The sequence below is a fragment of the Fukomys damarensis genome, unplaced genomic scaffold (assembly GCF_012274545.1).
Source record: "Fukomys damarensis isolate Sample0158 unplaced genomic scaffold, DMR_v1.0_HiC HiC_scaffold_12, whole genome shotgun sequence".
Lineage (NCBI taxonomy): Eukaryota > Metazoa > Chordata > Mammalia > Rodentia > Bathyergidae > Fukomys > Fukomys damarensis.
The window spans coordinates 28,252,387-28,274,786 of record NW_022900924.1 but is presented as its reverse complement, the minus strand read 5'-3'; positions in this window follow the sequence as shown (position 1 = coordinate 28,274,786).

Here is a 22,400-nt window from a genome sequence, read left to right as displayed (position 1 = left end):
GGGGAGGGCAGGGACAAGGGGAAAAATGAGAATCAAGACCTATTATGTAAAGGTACAGAATCCCAATGATGAATGTAATTGTATTGCATACCTAGATTGTACCAATAACCTCAATAAAAAGAAAAAAAAAGAAATCAATCAATAACAAATGTTGGCGGGGTTGTGAGGAGAAAGGAGCCCTTCTCCTTTGTTAGTGGGAGTGCATACTGCTGCAATTACTATGGAAATCAATACAGAGATACCTCAAGGAGTTAGGACTAGAGGTTCCATTTGACCCAGCCATCCCTCTGCTGGGTATCTTTCCAAAAGAATTTTAAAAAATCATATCACAGTGATATATGCTCACTTATGTTTATAGCAGCACAGTTAGTAATAGCTAAAACTTGGAAACAGCCATTTGCCCATCAGTTGGAGATTGAATAAAGATGTGGTTTTCCTATAAAATGGAATACTACTTAGCCATAAAGAATGAGAAATTAGATTCATTCATAGGAAAAAGGATACATATTGAGGATATACTCCTCAGTGAAATATATGTCACACATGTATAAATACTGAATAATTTCTCTGGTGTGAAAAACTATAAAGGTACATAGATCCTAATGATATAAATGACAATGTGAAATAGGAGAAAAAGGGCTAAAGGTGTAGGGAAATTGGGAAGGGTAGGGGAAAGGTAATAAGGGAAAAGAAAAAAGATATGAGAAAATGAATAAATGGAACTGAAGTGTTTGTACTTGGGGAGGGGGTGAAGGGATGGCAGGGACATGGGGAAAAAATGAGAACCAAGACCTGTCATGTAAAGGTATAAGATCCGAATGATGAATGTAATTACACTGTATACATATAATGTACCAATAAACTCAATGAGAGAAAAAAAGTGATATTTAATGTCTTCTAACTTCTAAATTTTGAAAGCTTTTAAGTCAAAGACATGAGAAGAAATTTTCTGCTGAGAAATTTAACATATGAACATCAAATTATATATTATAAATTTTCAGATATTGAAGATTGAATAATTCACCATCTGTAATCTTGAAGGAATCATTTATATGTGGCATATATTCAGAAAACTATGCTGCATTTCATTTACTTTTCATTAAAATATTTGGACATTTTAATTGCTTTTCTATGTTCTTTTCTATTTAAGACAATTTCTAGAAAAAAATGTATTTATATATCACCTGAAAATGATTTGGTAATTTTATGACTGCTACTGAGTAATCAATCTTCCATTAAAAATGAGACTTTTTTGTATTTTACTGAATAATTTCTGCTAGTCAACACTCATATATGCATCTGGCCACTTGTACGAGGAAAATCTGGATAGTCGCAGAAGTAATTAAACTGGCTCTCCTCTTTGCAATTATAAAAATGCAGGTGTCATTTTAAATTTGAACCAAAGTATGTAAGAATTGTCACTATTTTTGAAAAACACACACCAGGATTGCCTTAGTGATTATATAAAGTTAGCTTGAAATGATAAACTGAAAGTTTTTAGAGTGCACATATTAAAAATTCACCAAGATACAACTTCAATAACTCCAAATTACCTCAAATGAGTATTCATCGTGGCCAAATGTCAAAAAACTTTGTTGGTTATGTACTGGAAGAGTATATCAGATACCACTTGTCTTTAATATGACAGTTGTCCTTGATTTGGTTCAGGTTTTCAGCTCCTTTTAGAGTAGGGATGGCTGTAGTATCCTGTTCTGCTTCCTTTTCCAAGTCTTCCTTGTGTGTGTTCCTAGTTGCAAATTTTTTCTTGCTTTAATGAGTTATATAAGAACAGTGATGGTTATCTTCTATCCTCAGCCCTTATGAATATATATATATATGTATATATACATATATATATATATATATATATATGACTTATTGTAGGTATACTTGTAGTAAAAAATCTTCTTAGACCAGCAAAAAATATTAGCTGTATAAATAGAAAATGAATACAAAATTTCAGAATTTGAAACTGATATGTCAAGTTTCTAATGACATTTGGAACAATTTTGGCATAAATTTTTGTTAGAATGGCATAATTTCACCATCCACTCTGCTAATACATACTTTCATTCCATCAACCCTTGAATTAAATCACGATGATGCTGTTCTGATTTTGCCACAATGTTTTTTTGGCGATTAAGTGCTTTTGTGTAGTCTTTTGTGTCTTCTGCTTAGAATTCCCTGTCCTTCTCCATCAGAAATACTTTAGTGTATTCACTTACCCACCTGAGGGCTGAATGCTCTGTGAAGGCTTTCCAATGTCCACAAGACAAAATGAACCTTTCTGCTTTTTCTTACATCACAGTTTCACAACTTAGGAAACATTTAGCATAATAAATTTTTAAAACGGGTCTCTTTGCATGCTTTTATCAAAACATTCTCAAGTGAAAATATCTGTCTTATGCTTAAGTGCTTCTGGTCTACTACATACAGAATGATTCATATACCATTACTGTTCAATGGATTCCTAATGAATGAGTAGGTGAAGAATAAAAAATTTAAGTAAGCAGTGTATTTTTACACATGGTCTCAAATTTATGAGCCACTGATCACACAGGAATTTATTGTCTCACACTTTTTTACTATTGTAAGAACAAGCTTTAAACAGTACTACTTTGAATATTATTTTTTCACATGTGATACCAATTATACAAAATAATGTATTCTGAATGTATATTTAAATGAACAGTTGAACTATTGACATGTGTGTGATTTTCTTGTAAGCCAGTTCAAAGATATTTGTTCTTCTTGGAGAGGTACAAAGGAAAATATGATTTTCATCATATAGGAAATATTTTTGATTTATAACAGCTATGGTTATACAAGCCTTTAAAAAGGAATTTATATTATGTAAGAAAAAAGTAAACTTTAGTCATAATAAGGAAAATATGACTAAATATTTATTTTTTCAGTTTAGATATTATTAATGTTTTAAAGGAATAACACTACATAATACAATTATATATGCAAAGAAATATGATATGCAGAGACATATGAACACTTTAGATGAAGACCAATGTGTGTGTGCATATTCCTGTATAATTTGTGCCATATGAGATGTATAAAATAAATTTTGATAATAAACAAAATTATATACAAAATTTCAATTTAAAAAAATTCTGTAGTACTGAGCTATATTAATTAATTAAAACAGATTCATTAAAATAAAATTGAAGGTATTTTTAGATGTCACTAAAATCATTTAATCCTTTCCTTAATAAACCTTTGCCAGTGACAAAGACAGAATATTTATTTATTTATTTTTCCTCACTGAGTTTATTGATACATTTTAGGTATACAGTACAGTTACGTTCATCATTTGGATCTTGTTCTTTTACATGACAGATCTTGGTTCTCATTTTTTCCCCTTATCCCTGACCTCCCTTCACCCAAGACAGAATATTTAGAATGAAGTCAGAATGAGGTTTACTATAAAGTACATCATAGAGAATCAAGAATAGTGAGATTTCTGATACAATAGATTATGAGCTAATAAGAAATGCTAAATATTTACCTATTAAAATTTGAGTTAAATATAGTGTACAACACATACTGTTACACCTCTTATCTGAAATCCCATTATGTTGAAGGTAATGTATTACTCTCACATATATAGTCCCAATGGCAACTTAAGTGAAGCAAAAATCATGATACAGGACAAGTTAAAAAATGCTGAAGGACCCTACATAAACTGGTAAGAAGTCTGACACATGGAGACCTGTGAAACTGAACAAGGATGCCAAGTGATTGGAGCCAATGAATCTAAATTATGTGTTTCTATATATTGAATGGCTTGCACCATAATTCTATTTTCCAATTCTCTAGCTTAATATATTTGTGAATGTGGAGTTTTGGAGCATTTGTTTACTAAAAGATATGAACTGGCTCAAACACAAGATCTCCAGATCTATACTTTGGTGGTCATGCAATAAAAATATCAGGTAGCTGTTTAACCATACTGGAATAGATAAGCCTTTTCCTTAAACTATATCCTTAAATATCTTATTTTTATTTTTTCTGGTACTGGGGATTGAATTCAAGACCTGTGCTTGCCAGGCAGGAGTGATGCCACTGAGCTAAATCCCTGACCCAAAAACCTCATTTTTATGACTTATAAAAGATAACCATGGTTTATGGTGAACCTGAGAAATATTTCTAGTGAAAGAGATAAAACTATTTGTTGGAATATTTGTAATTCAGAGTGCACCAGAACATCAGCTAATAAACTTGTAAAATAGCATCTTCATGTAGAAGAATTACATTGTTATATCAATGAAGAGAAGTATTTTCTAAATAAGATGTAGTCACAGAACAAAATAATTTAAAACAAAGGAAAAGCAAGTAAGTAATGAGTAAAGAAGAAATTTCAAGTAGGCACATTCACTATATGAAGGAGAAATTATCCTTGATAATCAAGGGAAGGAAATTATCAAACAATTTACATGAGAATAATTTCCAGAAAATGAGGATAGAAATTTTCAAAGTGAAAGCATAAAGCAGATATTCAGAAGAATAAATGAAAACATCTAGAGGTGATCCTAAATATTTCGAAAGAAAATGATATATTAAAATGGATACATATCGCAGTTACATCTGTGTTCAAATTAATAATTCTAGATGTTAAAATGTATGTCATGAGAAAAAATTTTTCCTAAATTTTTGTGTCAATATTTCCTTCAATTGTCAGTCTATAATAAAGTTTTTTTCCATTAACTTTATTGATGTACATTTAAAGCAAGCAATACAGTTACATTTATCATTGGGATCTTGTACCTTTACATAATATAGCTTGGTTCTTGTTTTTTCCCCATACCTCTGCCCTCCTTTCACTCACTTCACCCTTCCCTTTTTACAAAGACATTGTTTCCATTTTGGAGAAGAAAGAAATAAGGGAAAAAAAAATATAATAAAGGTGTTTTTAATATAACATTGGTAAATACTTGTTTTATTAGGGATTAGTGAGAAATTCATACTGATATGAAGTTGGAAAATTATCACTTAATATTCACTGATCAAAATCTAGACTATAGTAATTTAGCAATACAAATACCACCTGCTCTTTCTTATATGTGGAAGTGAAAACTAGCAGTCAATTTGAATGTAGAATGGTGATTTTTCGAGGTTGGATAGGGACAAGAAAAGGATTGATGGAAGGAGGCTGGATTTGATCAGTGCACACCATGAACAAGTATTGAAATATTAGGCCCTGCATATTTCATTGTATGTAAAAGTTACACATTTATGGCACTGTTTCCTCATGAGATATTAGACGACATATCACAGACCCAAGAAGAAACATATTAGGGAACAGAGGACATAGATATTGGGAAAAAGTTCATTGAGTGAATCATTGAATGCATTTATGCAATTAAGCTCCCTCCAAAAGACACAGAATAGATGCATTAGCATGAGGACATTATGTCTAAAGCAAAGATGTGATAGGAATGAAAAAGACTATGACATAGTCTGAGTGACCACAGCAAAGTGGAACAGAGACTAAAGAATTAACGGAAAAAAATCTCCAGTAAATAAATAGTAATAGTAACTTACACTTCTTGGTTAAGCAAGCAAGCAAGCAAACAAACAAACAAAAAAAGCATATATTTACTTAATCTTTGGCAGATCTAAAAGAATAAAGTTATGTCTTTGGAAAACAATACAGATAAAAAAGAAGAAAATTATCAGTTCAAAGCCAACCAAAACATTATATGCAAGAAAAAATTTTTAAATAATCCTAGCACATGATTTAGTTCATAAACCAAGAAAAGTAATTATTGATTTGATCAGAAAGTGTGTTACTGCTAAGTGGTAAACTAAGAAAGAGAAGTGCAGTCTACAGGGGCAAGAAAGCTCAAAATTGATTTCAAATTGGGTGATGTATAAAATGATCAAGCTGAATACCAGAGTAGGTAGTTAGAAGTTAGGCCTTTTCACAGTAAGACTAAGAATGCAAAGAATAAGCTGAATACCTTATTTTCTTAAGTTTTAGAATATGAGTTGTGCTGATATGTATATTAATGCATAGGTAAACTTGGATGACATTGTGTAAAGAGAAATAAGTTACAAAAGGACATATAGAGAGATCACAATGGGGGTCCCCAAAAGTCTTTCTATTTAATTAACAGAAAGTTAAAGTTGTGAAAAATGTTTAAGTTCTAGAGAATTACTGAGCATATGCTTTCACATAACAATATTGTTTTGTACACATAAAATTGATTAAAAGTGTCATCTGTTAAGTGTTCTCACTACAAGGTTGAAAACCATAAGTCAAACTAAACTCTTTAATCTCTTTAAGTTGCTGATGGAAGCCCCTGAAACATTACAGAAATTTCTGCAATAGGTTCCAGTCTCCTGCTCAGTATATGATGCAAGACTGAGGGAAGAAAAAAACAACAAAACTGAAAGGTATAACTAAGAGAGACAGAAAGTGGGGAGCCAGAATGACCAATGCTAATGCAAGCAGCAAAATGTGATGCTCCATCCAAGCTACTGAACTTAATTAGTAATCAACTTTGTAAAGGCAAGCTACATGTGAGGACAGGACTATGTGAGATGTGCAGTAATGTTCTGTCTATGGAATTTAAAGTAATAAAGGCTCAAAAAGGACAAGACAAAGCATTCTCAAATTAGGAATAAAATAGACAAACTATATGATTATAATTTTGGACACTGTCCTAGTAAGAAGGTTTTAGTTGTGGGAATGGAATTTAGGTGCAAGTTACTCTGCTTTGAAGTTCTAAAAAGGTGCCAAAAACAAGTGTCCTTGGATAGGTTCCTTGTTAAAGTTGCAAAAAAGAAATATTCAATTGAGCCAAAAGATAACAGTGATTCCAATCTGTGGTCTTCCTCGCACTACCCATGAAAGTTTTCAAAGGTAAGTAAAGTTAAATTGTATATTTTTCTTTACATTTGGTATTTTCTTTACTATTTGTATTATATTACAATATTGTCATCATTTTATATGACTATTTTTGAGTCATAGAATGAATTACCTTGTTAATATTTCTTATGAGGAAATCCATTCTGGTACACAAATACTTTGGATCACAAGTACGTTTGTAGAACAAATTATGCTTGCAAACCAAGGCTTTACCATATATATATGATATTAGATATATTAGAAAATGTATAAATAAGTAGGGAGAAGTACAAATACTTCCCCAAATGATATATTACATTGTTTTAAAAGCATTTCAATATATATGCTCTATGTCAATTTACTTTATTTATACTAATAGTTCATTGAACAGAAAGTTTGTGTTATCAGTTTGGCTTTTTTGTAAGAGTCTTTTCAGTTTATATCTTACACTGAATAATTACTTTGAAAATACCAATGCACAGTGTAATATGCATTTTTCTTATTTAGTTATGAACATTTATTTCTTACTAAATAAAAAGAAAAACTTGAATGCCATCTGTAACATTTATTAAAACCTATTATTATCATATAATTTAGAGAATATTTCAACATAGTGTGAAATGCCATCATGCAATATGAAATATTTCTAGAGAAAATTTTTAAAGATCAAGTTTTCTATCTAAATGTTGTTCACTCAGTTTATTGAGAATGTGCTTGACATTACTAAAAATCATCTTTAAATAGTTTATTAACTTATGGAGAGATTTGATTTGTTATTGAATAATTATAAAATATTTTATATTTCATATTTGAGCAAAGTGTTATTATAAAATTTATAAACATTTTCCACTGAGGTATTAAATTTTGTAGAATTAGGGATAGTTCATTATAATAAATATTTATAGGAATAAGTATTTTGTAGAAAAAATGCTTATGTATGTTTGTTTGATAAAAAATAATGGCTGCTCCCGCTCAGAGCCGCCATCCTCCAGTGACTGGAAGGTAGTCTGAGCCCTGAGCCACCACAGGAAGAAGAGCCACACCCTCTCCTGCTTGGAACCACCATCGCTCCAGCAACACGAAGGTAGCAACCCCATAACTCACCTTACCCCCTCAATGCACTCTCAGACCTCCTGATTTTGCCAGTCTTTGGACCCATTCAGTAGAGGCAGAGGTGGTCATAAAGGGTATTTTTCTGAGTTCCCAACTTTGAACATCTTTAAAAAAAGGGCGTGGGACCTGTAGTAGAATGGTGTGGAGTTCAACCTTTCAGAAGGTAGAGAAACTCAATTTGGGCCTTGCAACCCAAGGTCAGTCTGCATTATGGGGTTCAGCCATCAGCTAACTGAGATCAGGGGTCTTGCATACTAGCTCTGTCTGAGCCATTAAATGGTAAATATACTGCAATGAAAAGTTTGTTCACTGCAGACATGTTCTGGACTGCTTCTTGATTTCAATTTAATTCAAATGGTTTAAGGGTGATAGACTAGTGACTACAACAGGTGGTCAGTTTCCAGGTTGTGCTTGATCTTAATGTGTTGCTGATAGTATCAGTTGGGATAAAGGATTGTGGTTGATTTGATGAGCTATTTTCTCTGATGCTATGAAGATAAGAATGTCTGTGGGTCATTAGAGACCCAGAAGCTGGGGTGCAACTATATTAGGAAGATTTGGGTGATAACCCAGAGATTAAACCAAGGACAGCCTGACAACAAAAATAAAAATGAGAAAACACTTAAGCAAGACACAAAGACAGACTTCCAGTTCACCAATGTCAAACAGTCAGGCAAATGAGGATGAAAAGGCCGATAGTGAACCATCAGGACATCCTGAATTCAAAGTACAGGAAGTAACAAAACAGATCAAACAGGTTCTAGAAATATTCAAAACAGAAATAATTTCCCAGATAACCATAGAGATAGTGAGCAAAATGGAAGTCATGATTTGAGAGTCTAGAGCAGAAACTGACAAAAAAATAATGAGGTCAGGACCACGATAGAAGCCATGAAGGCCCAGAATAAGAAAGAAATGAAAACAATAAATCCCCAACATAGGAAGGAAATGGAATCCATAAAACAGATTCAAACAGGTATCCAGGAGATTAAACACTCCATTGAAAGTGTACTCAACAGAATAAAAGAATGCAAAGATAGACTCTCAGGTATAGAAGACAAGATTGCAGTCAGTGACCAAGAAAAGAAAGGTCTCTTAAAAACAGTAGGGGATCATGAGAGATCGATCCAACAACTCCTAGATGATGCAAATAAGAATAACATAAGACTGATAGGAATCCATGAAATAGCAGGAGAAAATACAAATGACTTAAAAAAGCTGCTTGCAGAATTAATGACAGAAAACTTCCCAAACAGAGGGGAAGAATTTGACATTCAGATAACTGAGGAATGTAGGAACCCAACTTGCCACAATCAAAAAAATCTACACCTAGTCATATAATAATCAAGATCCCAGAAACCCAACAGAAGAACAAAATACTACAAGCAGTAAGAAAAAATAAACAAATCACATACAAAGGAAAGCCCATCAGAATCACAGCAGACTTTTCAACACAAACCCTTGGGGCAAGGAGAGCCTGAAGTGAGATATTTCAAGTACTAAAAGAGAACAACCTCCAACCTAGAATGATGTATCCTGAAAAACTCTCTTTCAAATGGATGGGGAAATAAGACACTTTCATGACAAAGAACACCCGAGAAACTACATGAATACCAAACCAGCACTACAAGCAATTCTCAACAAGATCCTAAAAAGAGACAGTGAAGGCAACAACACCATGAGGCCCAACACAGCAAATCAAATAGGAAGGCAAGAAACTAAAAGGAGAAGGTGCAAAAGTAAAAAGAGTCAACAAAAGGCCAATAACATGTCAATAATAAGTCAGTACATATCAGTTATAACCATCAATGTTAATGGCCTCAACTCACCGTTCAAGAGAAATAGACTGGCAAAATGGAATAAGAAGCAAAATCCAACAATATGTTGTACACAAAAAACACACCTAGTGCAAAAAAAAGCCCATAGACTGAAAGTGAAAGGATGCAAAACAATTCTCCATGTGACAGGAGGCCAGAAAAAAGCAGGGGTAGCAATCTTATTTGCAGACAAAGCAAATTTCAAACCAAAACTGATTCTAGTATTATTGATGTAGGACAGTATGGTATCATACCTTTGTAATGTAAAATATCTTGTACCTGCTCTATGATACATAGCAGTGACCATGCTTTATCAGAGCTATGGTTAATGATATTGCTCTGGAATGTTCTCTTTCCAGATGATGATAAAGATGATAATAAAAAAAATGGTGCCAGGTACCACAACAGCAACAGAACTTTGCTATTTTCTGGATAGTATTCTTTTCTTTGTTGTTGTTGTTGTTGTTGTTTTTAATGCAAAGTGTTGAATGTCTATAATCTTGTTCAGATGACTGAAGAACCTGGAAAAGCTGTTGCTGCTATAGATGCATAACATACTGCTATTATTGGTCTATGTATACATATATATAATTTGAATTTTTGGAAACTTTAACTGTGCTGTCAACTTTGGAAAAAGTTATCCCAATTTACTGTATTTACTGTGTTGAGTTGGCATTGTACATAAATGGACAGCCATATTGATCTAGAAATGTTAATTTTTTATTTTTATTTTTTTTCCATTTGTACAGGGGTAACACACTGTATTAAATAGGTAAGGTCATGTCTAGATGGGTTTGATTACAGAAACTAATAAAGCATTTTCTAAATAATGAAAAAAAAAGAATAAGACAAGACTACAAGAGCAAGAAGCATTTTAAATATGTTAAGAACCATTTTCATCTTCAGAATTAAGGATTATTTTAATCTTATATCATTGCCTTTTCTCTTTTACTTTCCTTTTTAGTTTTATTTTAGCATTCCCTATTTTTAATGTTCATACAGAGATTTCTTTAATTAAAATACTGAATAGTTTCTCAGGTGTGAAAACCTATAATAGTACACAGGATCCTAGTGAGATAATTAATAATGTGAAGTAGGAAGTAAAATGCAAAAGGTGTAGGGAAAGTGGGAAGGGTGGGGGAAAGGTAATAAGGGAGAGGAAAAAATATGAGAAATTGAGAAAATGGAAATAAATTGATTGTAAATGGGGAGGGGAGGAGGTGGTGAAGGGAGGGCAAGGACAAGGGGAAAAAATGAGAATCAAGACCTATTATGTAAAGATACAGGATCCCAATGATGAATGTAACTCTATTGTATACCTAGATTGTACCAATAAAGTCAATTAAAAAATAATAATCTATAGTTTTTCTTCATTATCATACAATAAATCAATAGTGTGATAGAATGAGAGAATGAAATCTGAGGCTCCAAAAGAATGCATCTAACTGATGGCTAAATGGAGCCCAATTCATGGAGGTGTACTCATTTTTTAAAACTTAGTTCCTACAATTTTTCCATTTTATAACACCTTAAGTCACATTCACTTTTAAAATGTTAAAAAAGAAATTACATTATTAAAATATTTTAAAATTAAATATCCTAATATTTGAAATATTTTCAGTCAAATCATAGGAGCCGTAAAAGTTTCTATAGTTAGGAAATTGATAAGTCAGTGATTAGAACATGGTATCACTAAGGGCAACAAAGACAAGCAGGAAGTTAAATTACTGTTTAACATCCGTAATCAGAAGAAAGCATCTATGAAAAGGCAGGAATACGAGCATGGTTTCCCCAAGAAAAATATGTAAAACTTTTCTTGCTTCAAAACAATAAGCTAATTTTCAGATCCAGAATCTACTAATATAAGCAAGTGTTTAATCACTGTGAAGGTAATCTTATCAAAATGATTATCTAAATAGATATCTAGAATATTAGCAAAGCATACTTGTTGATAACTCTTGGGAGCATAACTTTGGTGATTGTATCTGGTGATTTAGAAGCCTTTACAGTTAGTTGCCAGGAAGCGTTTGGAAAAGTTTGGAGATGTTGGCTAGAGAATCCCTATAATTATGTAAGCACAGCTTGGTGTGTGATACTGTTTAAAGCTCAGAAGACAAGAATGCTGATAGAAATTCTCATAGAAAAGACCAGGGTTGTGATGATTTAGTATGAACAAGAATTCTATTGCCAGTTGGATTATAGACCATGTGTTTTATGCTTTAACAGAAAATTTCTTTTCATTTTGGCCTTCACCTGTGACTTTGCCCATGTCCTAAGACTTTGGGGACTTCTTAATCTGACAGAGGGAATTTTAAAAAAGCTCAGTGTTCAGGCCTCTGCATGGGTTGTGGCTGTCTTTTCAGTTTCCACAAAGAGGAATTATTTGCAAAGTTGGGGCCTTGGTAAGGAACTTCCTAATACATTTGTCACTTGCATCCAGACAATAGGAAAGATGAATTGAAGAGTTTTCAGAAATCAGCAAAGTCCCACCCTTCACAGGATCAAGTATGCAAAACTAAGGATTTTATTTGAGAAGAGAACCTCTGGCTCCCCTGAACAAGAAGTACTACTGCCTAGGGAATTGGTTCCCTGGGATTCATTCGCGGTGTTCAGCCATACAAACATTCAGAGCACTCTGCATGTGTGCTGCAAAGGAACTTGGCTTCAGGTCTTGCTTTTTAGGAATTTACACTTTTTTAAATGTGTTAACAACAATTAAAATGATATAAAACAATATAATGCCTCAGTTTTTAAGAAGAAATTTCAATATCTTGTTTTTCAAAGCAGTCACTTATTTTCAGGGCCTTTCTGAATCACAGAGACATATGTTGATTTTTAAAAACTCCACACAATGGTAGCAGTATCCCAGCATTAGGAGGTATCTCTATCTGCTTGAGGTTTCACATCACAAATCTCATAGACTATGAGAAATATGAATTCTTTTGCAGAGAGTGGTCACTCTTTCTTTTTGTAAATTGTTTCTTATCATGTTTTTATGAGTTATTATAATAAACTTTCAGACACTTGCATGGACCTGATAATAGCAATTTTGCTGATCGAATGCATTTTAATTCATTCAGAATCATCTAATAATTCCAGAGTTGATTCTACTGTTTTATGAATATATGAGAATCATATGTTGACGAATCTTTTTCTCTTCAATCCATTATAGATAGTTGATACTTGGATGAATTTAAGACTATCATAAGGACATTTTTTAGTATAACAGAGCATGGTTTATTGAAGGAGGAAAAATAGAAAATGAAGATGATAGACAGCTACCATGAAATGGTAGGGGCCTTCAGAACTGTAAGCCCCTCATAATTACATCTTTTCAAATTCACTCAATAAATATGTGGCAAAGCAGAGATTTTATTCACTTATTCTTTCAATCACTGGATGTTCTCTTACAAATAAATTTCAACAGTTTTTCCATTGTTTGATATTAGTTTGCATGTTAGGTGGTTTTTATCTTTAGTTCATCAAGAGAATATTCACTCATAAATTTGTATGAGTTGACTATTTCTTCAAAGATAATATTTATATTAATGAAGGGATTCATTTTCAGGTAAAAAAATACTTTCTTAAATTGAAAGGAAAATAGCATTTACAAGTTCATAGCAAAGGAATGGCCAGGGGTTTAGCAATTCAAGAAGCAACTCAAATAAAGAGCTCTAACACTAATTCCCATAATATTTTTTCAACTGAATCTTTTTATTTTATTCCCTCAGTTTTTATTTAGACGTTTTTTTGTTTACTAAACATTACTCAAGATTCTGTGGTCTATGTACTCAGTTATTCAAGTAAATTCAAACCATTAAACATTTAAGCATTCTTCTTTACAGTAATTCTTTTGTTTGACTGGAAAATATTTTTATACATGAGTTGATTAGCCTGGCAAGTGGTTTGCTGTCATGCTCTCATCCTTAGATTAAATCATTGAGTAAATGCCATGCAATATGTTATCAGTATATATGGTGAGCATTTAAGATTTTATTATAGTAAAGATCACACTGACATTAAACTAGCTCAAAATAGATCTCCTCAGTTTATTTATACTTACTCCATCATTTTTGCCACTTTCTAAAGCACTGCTGAAAGTCCTCTCACGTGTGTGTCTTAACCAGGTTTGATAAAAAGTATGATGAATGTTCTTTTCAAGGTGCTGTGCAATGGATGGCAGGTGGATAAAAACATTACTTGAGTCTTCTCATCTTTCTTATTCAAGGAACCTGGGACTATGCAACATTTCATTCTTCCTAAATGTCAAAAAAAAAAGCATGAAGGTAAACATTTTGAGTAATTGAGGACATCAAGACAGACACAAAAGGACAATTTAAGAAACACGTGAAAGTGGACGTCCAGAACACTTTCAGAAAATGAGACAAGTGTGCTTGAAGTAAGGGAAACTACTTTACTTTTGTTTTGTTTTTCTGAGATAGGGTCATATCATGTAGTTTAGGTTGGCCCTGAACTCACTATGTAGCCCAGGCTTGCCTCCAACTCCTCCATCTTTTAGTAACCCTCTTGCCCGGCCTCCTAAATGCTGGGATTACAGAACTATGCCACCACATCCCTTCAAGAGGACTACTCGGACAGATTGTGGCAGTATGATTTTTGAATTTAATAATTTTTAAAATTTAAAAATTCGTCATAGTTTATCATACCTCATATTTCAAAAGAAGTCATACAAATATCCAACAGGTATATGAAAAATGTTCACCAGTATAATCATTAAAATATGCAAATTAAAAGCACAGGAAGGAATCATTGCACATCAGTTAGAATAGCTATCAAAAGATAAAAAATACCAAATATTGATGAGGACATAAAGAAAACAAAACCCTCAGTAGTAATGTAAATAATACTGCCATTATAGACAACAGTATGAAGTTTTGTTCAAAGACCAGAAAGATGATCCGGTAGCACTCTGATGTTTATAAAGAACTATGCACAATAATGATAAGCAAGATATGGGATCAACCTAGGTGTCCATCAACTAATGAATGGACAAAATTTGAGAACATTTACCCATTTTAAAAAATGGAGTCTTTCGCCTCAATTTGTGTAGAACTGAATACTATTATATTAAGTGAAATAAAACAGAAATAGAAGGATACATTTCTCATGACCACACTTGTATTGGGAATATAAAGAAGTTGGCGTCATAGAATTTGAGAGTAGAGTAGTGGTTACACAGGCTTTGTAAAGTAGTGGGGGTGGAGGCTTGAAGAAAGTTTGACAGTGGGAACTAATTTATAGTACATAAGAGAAATGTGTTCTGGTATATTGCACAGCAGGGAAGCATAGATAGCAAAAATTCCAAAATGCCCGAAGAATATATTTTGAATGTTTTGAACACAGAAAAGGAAGTGATAAGTCTTTAAATCAGGAAATGAGATACATATGCCTTTCCAGATTTGAACATAATATGATGTGAATGCATGGAAACATTTCATGGTACCCATAAGTATGAGTTGTGATACAAAATAAGGTGTGTATTTGAAGTATAACAGTACAGTAAAAGACACAGGGCCATTAATTTCTCTCAAAATATTCCCCTTGAATTAAACACAATTGCATTGCATTAAACACACTATTGTTCTTGTGGCTTTCTGAAACAATCCTGGAAGTCCCCTTAATTAGTATCTTTCATTGCTTTGTGCTGGCTGCCTCAATGTCCTGAATTGATTTAAAAAATTTACCTTTCATGATTATTTTGATTTAGGGAACATCCAGAATTTGTACAGTGTGATATCTATTGAATAAGTTCAATGACAACATCCTCTAATGTTTTTGAGAGCCTGCCTCTGTATTGGATAGCACTGAGCAGCAGTATTAACTGAATTATCTTTTCAGGATATCTCAAAAAGAAAGTCAAAAGAGGGCTCCCAAAATGCTTCAAAAAGTGACAAGAACAATGGGATCAGTGTGGTGGAACTGTGAGGGAATATTTTGAGGGTGATTATAGGCAATGTGTCTTTTAGTGTAATAATATTGAATTTAAAATTAATTATACTTGCTGACCACTCCTTGTATGTACAATTTGTATTCAAATTGAAAATAATTTTAAAACACAGCATACCTAACAAAAATACAATAAAAAGAAATATATGTTAATATATAAATATACATATTTATGTACATATATACACATATATATGACTGTATACCCATAAGAAATATATATGTATATCAATAAATGTATAGAATAATCTAGACAAATGTATATTTACAGACATTTTTGATTAGGCTGCAACTGAAGAGACTATGTTAAGTGATATAAAGTAGGAACAGAATGATAGATGATACCATAAGATTGTATTCATGTGTAGGATGTAAAGAAATTGTTCTGACAAAACCCAAGAAGAATGGTGCTAACTGTAAACTTAGAGCATATAAGAGGTGGATATTATATACCCTCTTCTAGGCTATATATATATTTTTTTTCTATAATATCCCCTAGTGTATTATAGAGGATGTTTTGGTATGTGTTTATATAAACCTGCACTGCATATTTTCTATGAATAAAAATGACAAATAGGCATTTAATAAAGTATCATAGTAAAAATTTATTAAAACTCTTATTATATAGTTGTGGGCTTTTGAATTTTAGCTTTTGCTTTTCTGACTAATAATTATTCATTTTTATGTATTTAAATGAATATTTTCCATTTTCCCTATATGTATTTATATTTCTTGTATTTTATAAACATAAAATTGTTCAAAAAAAGCATATTTCAGGCCCTATCTTGAATAAGAACAGTGTATAAAATGTAAAGTGATAGAACTATGTCAGTGTAAATGCAATTTGCACAATAAAAGCCCAAGCTTTTCTGACAAATGACATCAAACTTTAACTACTACATGTTGATACCTAAGACATGATAAATATACCTTACAGTGAAAAATGAAACATCTCTTTGATTAGAACATTTTCACTTATTTTTGTAACATTTTAAAAATGATTCCTGTAAGAGTACGTTGGCTCTCATGCATTTTTTTTGTTGTTATTAGTACCCTTTGTCTAAGTGCACTTTGAAGAACTTAAAACACAAAACAAGTTCCTGCCCAGTAGCATAGAACATAGCCTACACATACCTCAAATTACTTCAAAATTATATGGAAAAGCAACTGGTTTCCATCTTCCTGTGCTTTCTCCTGGAATGCAATCTTTTAAAAAAAAATCTTATTGAGTTTATTGGTACTTTTTAAGTATACAGTACAATTATATTCATCATTGGGACCTTGTACCCTTACATGACAGATCTTGGTTCTCATTTTTTCCCCATACCCCTGCTGTCCCTTCACCTCCTCCTCCCTCCCCTATTTACAAAAACTTTGCTTCCATTTTTCCTTTTCTCATATGTTTTCTTGTCCCTTATTCCCTTTCCCCTACTCTTCCCACTCCCCCTACACTTTTAGCCCTTTCCTTCCTATTTCACATTATCAGTCTGGAATTCAGTCTTAAGGAATATCAGTAACAGGATACTGCAAAAATCATATATGATATAAAAGCAATAAATTATATTAACTGGATATCCTGAAATTAGTATTTAAAATTGTAATTTTAAATTTTATTTTACTATCAGTCTTATGCATAGTAATTTAATATTTGTTTTTACCTTATAGATTTCAAGTTTTAGGTGGAATAATTTTAAATAAATTTTTCTTGTGATTTTTTCACTGGCAAAATATTATCCAATATTTACTATTCTTTGATTTATCCTACAAAGTTATATTTCTATGACAAGCATGATCGACTGTGATGAATTCAAAGAAATAAATGCCTCTGTAGAAGCTCTTACAAAAGGAGGAATTCATACAGCTCTTTTTTTGTTGTTCATTAATTTTATTGGTACATTTTAAGTATACAATATGTTGATATTCATCATTGAAAAATTTTACCTTTACATGATGTATCTTAGTTCTTATTTTTACCCCATTCCCTGCCCTACCTTCAACCTCTTCACCCCTCCCTATTGACAAAGATTGTTTCCATTTTTTTTCGTTTCTCATATTTATCTCTTTTCCTTCTTTCCTTTCCTCTATCCCTCCTACTTCCCCTTTCCCTAAGGATCAAAATCTGTAATAGATAATGTGAAATAGGAAGAAAAGGTCTTGCAGCTCTTGAATGTGTTTAGAATAGTGATTAGGAATACAAAAAATTAACACATAAAAAGTGTTCTACATTCAAAGAAAAAAGAAATGGAGCCAAAACAACCAACCAAACAAACAATAGTAAAAGTACTCCAAGGATTAAGAGCAAGAATTTTCTTAAGCTTTCTTGAGTGAAGGGACCCTGACACAAAAATTTAGTATTTAAATTATGCAAATTTTTGTTTTTCAAAGAAATGGAAGAATAGTGACATTTTAAATTTTTACTGTTTGATTTATTTGCTTTGCAACTTCTTTGTCAAATATATGAAAACCTTGTATTCATTCTGAAAGCCGACACGGAATTAAAGACAATAGATGATATATGTGATTTCAAACAACTGTAAAGTTTCATTATACTGTCACTGTCTATGAAGAGGCTGTGTCAATTAATAAGCATTTTAGAGTTTTTTTAGAAATGTGAGATTTTACATTGTAAGAAAATAAATTGTGATATAATAATAAGTGCTCATAAGGATATATCTTTATGACAATCTCTAATTCAGTCAGTCTTCTACTATGATATGACTTTGGGCATAATTTATACTTTACAAGACAAGAAAAATAATAAACTATTATCCATAGTGAAAATAAGTTAACAGATGTGAAATGGGAAATTTCTAATGACCCAAAAACTGCATACCAAAATTATGAACTAGAGACAATTATTCTATTTTAACTTTGGCTCTGGAAAGGGTGTATGTGTGTATATATATTTATGCATGTGTGTGTTTGTGTGCATATGAAACTTTGCCCGTATTTTTCAAGGACAAATAAATTTATGGCTAAATTAAGACTCATGGAGAACACAAAACCAATTATTGTGATGTAAGAATAAAAATATTCTATGTAAGTTTTGGGACCAATCTCTCAAAATTTAAGTACTATTCTACATCATGGATATGAATAATCTTATATAATATAATTTGACACACCCCAATTTAGGCAATACCAAGCAGGCAAATATATTAATTATAAAATTATTAGTGGAGAATGCTAATCATGTAGCTTAAATATTCAATCAGTTATCATTTGAAATTTATCCAGGATAATGGGTTTATGACTGATTGTAAAGTATGTTTCACTGAGAGCAGACTTCTTTGAAGAAAAACACAAGATTTAATATGTATTTTTACTGGAGAGTGATTTTCTATTGCAAATCACTGGAACACACTTCTGGCATCCTAATGTGCCTGTGCTGATGGGCTTTTCTGTTGTTCAATGTGTCTAAAGCAATAAAATCAGCTTGTAATCTCTGCATTGGCAGCTAAACCTGGCATGCATTCAGGTCATTATGGCAGTAGAGATGCTCTGTTGGGAAAATGGTATATAAATAACTGATAACATGAGCAGAATCTGATTAATTCTTGCTGGTCAGTAACTATTTTTAGGATCCACTTTCATTTGACAGGATTTATGCTTCTGAAGAATTGAATCTAAAAGCATGAATTCCAACTCCATTTTAACAGAACCAAAAAAGAGTTCTTAGACAATGATTATTTTAGAAGTGAGTCATGAAAATCTGAGCATTTTTTCCCTTAGTACAAATATCCTCTACATCATGATTGCTATAACGGTGGGAAAATTTTATAACATCACCCTGAAATGTAAATTTTGGACAAGACAAAAGATATTTTGCATTCATATCATACACTGTTTCTTAGTGATCCCCTCTTGATGCATTCTCTGACACCTTTTGATTTATTTCAGCAAAAATGCTCACCATATGAGACTATAGCTACTTTCATAAAATTATTTTGACCTTTTGTAAGAGAAAACAAGAAGGGAATCATAATCATTTCTGATAGATTGCAAAAGATTTAAAATTAAATTAAATCAGGATTAGATGATATGAAATAATTTTTAAAATAGCATAGATTTGAAGGCAAAGAAATTGCATTACAATATTGGCTCATTTAGTTCATGGTTTTGTAATACCAAATAATATATTACCTTTAAATGGCAGTGCCCCACTTATTTTTAAATTAGTATTATAAAATATCCCGAGTTGAGAATTAAAAATTATAAATGTAAATACATAGAATAGCATCTCTTCGACAGTAGATACTCACAAATTGGTAACTCAAAACAAGAGAAGTAAAAACATTCCATAGCACCAAGCATCAAGGAATGGATAGAATTAAGTGCTCATTAATCTGTCTTACTGCACGAAGAAAATGATTGATTTTTGTACAACATACGTGTGACATTTGCAAGTTTTATATTTATAAAACTGTGTCCCTCATATAAGAAACACAAAATATAAATAAATCAATGAGCAAAATAAAATGTAGTTAATAGGAAACTGGGAGATAGATCTTTTGCAAAAGGAAAAGGGACCAAGAAACGGAGGGAGACAGGAGTGAAGTGGGAAGTGGACCCAAAAAGGAAGATGAGTTATGGACTAATCAACTTTCTAGGATGAATATATTCATGATGTATGCAAACATGTACTAATACAAGTAAAAAATTTAAAAACTAAGTTAGTGAGCTCATAAACTTCATAATGTTAACAGATGTGGGACTTCCATTGCACAGCAGAAGATAGGAATAATAGACAGGTGTAACACCATCCCAGGTACTGTGTTTGTCCAAACAGAAATGAAAATACAAGTTTAAAATATGTGTCATAATCAATATGAAAGTATATGCTTTTAAATGACAAAATATTCCCATTACTTTTCATTCGAAGAATGAAAAGACATAACTCATTTGGGAGAGTGTCAGTATTCCTTTCATGCGACTGTATAATTATCAACAAAAATTATTTCAAAAATGATGCTTTTATTTTGGATGTCTTGGTGTGTATAAATATGAACTGCTCCTTTGTACAAATGTCTAGGGAAAGATTTAGAGTATTCTATAGTGAAGAGAAAAATTAATAAATTGTTTATTATCTTGCAGTATAACGAAGTGTGGGAGCGGGCTCAGGATGCGGCCGTGATCAGGAGGCAGTTTGCCGCCTCCTGCATTCCATGACTTTCCACCCTTTGTGCCCCGATTTACCCTGCCAAAACAGATAGCTTGGAGTGCAAGGAAATGTTCCTTGTGGCCTGTTTATTGTAGCTGACATGGTCCTAGGAGCAGCAAGCTTGCACGTCCCTGTTCACACAGCCTTGTCAGTCAGCTAGTGTCAGAACGGATTAGAACAGCAAGTTACCAAGGACACCCTGCCCCACCTCCTAATTAGCACTCCCGCTTCTGTGACTTAAATAAAGTGACCCGCAGGCAGGCCGTGGTGTTCTCCGATGGCCAGGCGGGGAGGCTCCACCTAGTCCCTCTTTAATTCTCTTTTCTTTTCTTCATCTTCTGTCTCCCTACTCAGGCCCCTTTTAGGGCAGTCCATGGCAACTAAGATTGATCTGATGGGAAATATCGCAGAACCTAACAGCTTTAAAATATTACCAAGAAATTTCAGAAATTAACGTGTCAAAAATGAAATAGTGTATCATGGAATTATTTTTGTCTTCCCATATTTTCTGGAAATTAGAAAGTGCTTTAAATATCTCTCTCTCTCTCTTTTTTTTTTTTTTTTTTTTTTTTTTTTTTTGGCTGCTACAGAGTGTGACACGAAAGAGAATAAGAGTCTGGCAAATATACTGGTGATATTTTATGTTTAAGGTGTGCATAAGCTAATCTGCCCACCATGATGTTATTAGAAAAATATTGTAATTTAATCCTCCTTACATTCTTTACTGATGAGGAAGGAACCTTTAGATATCAGGGTGTCGCTACTGCTGTCACGCTCCAACCAGCTAGAGTTTTCACACACAATGCCTAATATTGCTATTTCAAAAATGGAGAACCAGGATACATCCTGTAAGGTGCAAGATCCTAATGATGAACGTAACTATATTATGTACCTAAAATGTACCAACAGACTTCATGAAAAATAATAGTTAATTTCCCTTCTAAGGCACATTTTGTCTGTACTCACCGCTAAATTTTTTTGAAAATATTTTATTAATTATTGAAATTTCTGTTCCACATTACATACAATTTTTTTCTATGCTGGTTTTTTACTTTATCTGAAAAGGAATGCACCATTATAAATTTTTCTCATCATTATACTTATTTTTGTATTTTACAAAGGTTATGCATACAACTATCACATAGTCATACCTGTCTTTTTAGAGTTTAGGTGAACAAACTAATTTTGCTTGGTAATTTAGTACAACGGAAACATCAATGTATGAAAGCCCACCTCATTTTTTTCTCCAGACCCATCTTCCTCTCTGAAAGAACATAGTGTAATATATTTAACATATATCCTTGGATATTTATTCATCCTTAAAATATTGAGGACAGCATTGATATATGTTAATGCATATTTCACTTTTTTTTGGGGGGGTGACACAGGGTCTTGCTATATAGTTCAGGCTGGCTTTGAACTCACTAGGTCTCTTAGGCTGGACTTGAATTCACACCAATCTTCCTGCCTCAGCCTCTCA